Source organism: Psammomys obesus, unplaced genomic scaffold (assembly GCF_907164565.1).
Source record: "Psammomys obesus unplaced genomic scaffold, mPsaObe1.curated_primary_1811, whole genome shotgun sequence".
NCBI classification, from domain to species: Eukaryota; Metazoa; Chordata; class Mammalia; order Rodentia; family Muridae; genus Psammomys; species Psammomys obesus.
Window position 1 is genome coordinate 3,870,971 of NW_026596040.1, and position 4,072 is coordinate 3,875,042.

General features: G+C 38.9%; 1 non-coding gene across 1 annotated transcript; it reads left to right on the plus strand.

Annotated features, from left to right (window-relative positions):
* The first annotated feature begins 1,230 nt into the window (after positions 1 to 1,230).
* LOC129688224 (U6 spliceosomal RNA) lies at positions 1,231 to 1,337 on the plus strand. Its single transcript, XR_008721881.1, has one exon. It is a non-coding gene; the product is annotated as a U6 spliceosomal RNA (small nuclear RNA).
* The last annotated feature ends 2,735 nt before the right edge of the window (positions 1,338 to 4,072 follow it).

The window sequence follows — 4,072 nt, forward strand, 5'->3', positions numbered from 1 at the left end:
TCCCAAGAGGGAATCCGCTTGCCTTTTAGAGCAACCACAGACATGGAGAGACACAGCCACGTTTCTATTTGTGGTTATTTAATTGCCACTTGACATGTGAAGAATGGTGATGGGATGACAAGATGTGACCCTTGCGAGTCTAATGGCTCTTTGCGGGAACTCTCAACATGACCAGCGTTTCTGTCCACAGCAGCATCACCAATTCTTGCTCCTCTAGACACCAGCTTAGAATGGTTATGGGACAAGCAGGCCTAGATTCTATTCCCAAAGCTCCCATGACTATTTTGTCTGGGGCAACTTAATTATATAACTGTGTTTCTATTTTTCTACACCACATATAATGATTTTTCCTAAAGCACCATTCTCCCCTACTCTTAAGCCCAATACTAAGGCATATGAGTACACAGCTGATTTTTAAAATTTTTTAAATCATTTATTTATTTATTTATTTATTTATTTGTTTGTTTATTTATGTGCATTGGTGTTTGTCTGCAAAGGATGTCAGATGCTCTGCAACTGGAGTTACAGACAGCTGTGAGATGCCATGTAGGTGCTGGAAATTGAACTCAGGTCTTCTGGAAGAGCAGCCAGTGCTTTTAACTTGCTGAGCCATCTCTCTTCCACATAGCTGATTTTTACCAGTGGGACAATATTGGTTTATTAAACATTTAGGTGCATTTGGTTTTCTGTAAACAAAAAACTACCTCAGGCTCCCCAGGGAATCCCTCTCCCACATCTCCACAATCCAGGCACAGAAGGATTACTGACTGGTACATCCTAAACCAAACAGAGGCCGTAGCTGGTATTCTTTCTCATCTTTTGCTCAAAACACTCAAGATGTCTTCAATATATTTGTGCCTGAGTCCCACCACTGATTCCCCTGACAGGCTCCAGCAGTCAGCCATGCATATGGGGACTACTAAGTGAGAGCTCCCGTGCCCTGATGACAAACACCAATATACCCAAGGCCACAATCCCTTGGATTCATTTCTGTGTGGCCAGTTGTAAATTTTAGCCACCATGAGCCAGTACCAGCAAGAGCCAGAGAGAAGGGGAGGCAGCAGACAGGTGAGTCAGGGAGAGAGGAGCTGCTGTGGCCTAAGGCCAGCTAGGAAGCTTTAGTCCTGACTGACACTCCTGAATGAAAGAAATAATTTCCAGAGACCTGGGCATATCTTTTTGTATTTTACAGATAAAGAAACTGTAAACAAGGATGTATCTAAAATGTGAGTGCTCACATCAGCAGAACACATATTAAAACTGCAATGATGCAGAGAAGATTAGCACAGCACCTGCAAAAGGATGGCATACAAACTTGGGAAATGTTCCATATTTTTAAATACAAAAAAATTCAATCAAACAGGTGCTGGAAATGAATAACTCCCTTAATGAAATACAGGAAAATACAATTAATAAGTGAAGGAAATAAATAAAACTGTCCAAGACCTGAAAATGGAAATAGAAGCAGTAAAGAAAACACAGAGTAGAACATTGCCAAACTCATTTTATGAGGCCAGTCACCCTAATACCTAACCATACAAAGATCCCAACAAAAAAAAAGAATTTCAGAACAATTTAGAATTTCTCCTTTGTTAATATTCATGCAGAAATAGTTAATAAGATAGTTGCAAACTGAATCCAGGAAACACAACAAAAATATCATCTACCGTGATCAAGTAGGCTTTATCCCAGGAATGGCAAGATGGCTCAGTACATGAAAATCCATCAACATAATCCACCCTATAAACAAACTAAAAGAAAAAAGCCACATGATCATCATCATTGGATGCTGAAAAGACCTTGGATAAAACCCAACACCCCTTTGTGTTTAAAGTCTTGGAGACATCAGGGATACAAGGCACATATCTGAACACAATGAAGGCAATAGACAACAAGCCAACAGCCAACATCAAGTTAAAAGGAGAGAAACTTAGTGTTTCCACTAAAATCATGACAAGACGAGGCTGCCCACTCTGGCTATATTTCTTTATTATAGTATTTGAAGTTCTAGTTAGAGCAATAAAAACAAATAAAGGAGATCAAGGAGATACAAATTTGAAGAGAAGTCAAAGTATTGCTATTCACAGATGATATGATAGCATACATAAGTGACCCCCCCCCCAAGATTCTACCAGAGAACTCCTATGGCTGATAAACCCCTTCAGCAAAGTATCTGGATATAAAATTAACTAAAAAAAAAAGTCAGTGACCCTACTTTATACAAGCTACAAAAGGGCTGAGATAAGAAATTAGAAAAACAACACCCTTCACAATAGCTACAAATAATATAAAATATCTTGGTGTAACTCTAACCAAGCAAGTAAAAGAACAGTATGACAAAAATTTCAAGTCTTTGAAGAAAGAAATTAAAGAAGATTTTAGAAGATGGAAAGATCTCCCATGTTTATGGATCAGTAAGTATACTTAGTGAAAATGGCTATCCTGCCAACAGCCATCTACAGATTCAATACAGTTTCCATCAAAATTCTTTACAGACCTGGAAAGAACAACCATTAACTGCATATGGAAAAGTTAAAGACCCAGGAGAGCCAAAACAATTCTGTACAATAAAGGAACTTTTGATGGTATCAACATCTCTGATTTCAAGCTATTCTACAGAGCAATAGTAACGAAAACTGCATGATACTAGCATAGAAACAGACATATAGCTGAATGGAACCAAAGTGAAGACCCAGAAATAAACCCACACTCCTATGACCACTTGATTTTCAACAAAGAAGCCAAAGCCATCTTTTTGAAAGCATCTTCAACAAATGGTGCTGGTCTTACTGGATGCATTCATGTAGAAAAATGCAAATAGATCCAAATTTAACAGCCTGCATGAATGAAAGACCTCAAAATAAAACATGGATTCTATCATGACATGGTGTAATGAAAGTAACCAGCCACCTTTTGACTGAATTTAAGGCTCACTCACAGGAGGAAACACATGCCTGGTACTATAGATCTGACCAAGATCCCATGGATTGAAGCTTAGGAATGAACCTAATATTATGCTGCTAAAGGGACTTGGTATGAAGTAGGACTCCAAATTTGTATCTCTCTACTCACAGATCAGTGAAGCTCTCAATCCTTATTCAAGAAGTGTCTGTGTGCAACGGACAGCAGGTGCTTAACACAGAAACCCACAACTGGCCAAGGGGAAATACTCAGCCACAGTTGGGACACCAATTGTGCTATGTCCTCTTCCAAGGTCAGGGATAATCAGGACAGAGTGGTCTGCAACATTGTTAGAACATGAGGTTGGGAACGACCTAGGTGAAACTTTCCCCTGCACATCACAGGGCCTCTGCTATACACTCAGGTACTCAGAGAAGTTGTGGTTGGCTGCCCAAGACTAAGCCACTTAACATTCTGGCCTGGAGGGGAGAGTTCACAAGTCCTCAGCCCTCACTGAGGAGCTATGAACAGGTGGCAGCTCCTGGAGTAGGGAGAATGTTTTCTTTAAGGATATGGCTGCTGATGGGTAGAGAGTTCTCCAGTGGAAGGCCTCATACACAGGGATACACATGGACAGCACAAATTAAATTCAATGGATTAATGAAAAATGATGATGATGGTGATGATGATAATACACAAAGTTTAGAAGGATGGCGAGGTAGGAATGGATCTTGGAGGAATGAGTTAAAGAAAGAAGTGAGGGTGAATATGATCAAAATTAATTGTATAAAATTTGCAAAGAATTAATAAAATATTTTTTAAAGAAGAATATTTTAGTAACAGAGTATGGCTCCTTAGCATCACAGGTTGCTGCTTAACCTTCACACCACACAACCTCTCATTTGGCCTGAAGTATATTTTCAGCTTAATTAAAAATGACATTCCAGTAAGTGATTTTCATGACTTACTTGATAAGAAAGAATTTAGGTATATAAGGTTTTGGCAGCATTATGAAATCTAGGAAAGAATTTTAATGCAATTGCTTAGTTCAGCAGAAGCTCCGTGAGGTCTCAAAACCATGCACAATATTACCGGTTGGTTTTTTTTTTTTTGCATTTTTTTTATTTTATTAATTACACTTTATTCATTTTGTATCCCCCCATAAGCCCCT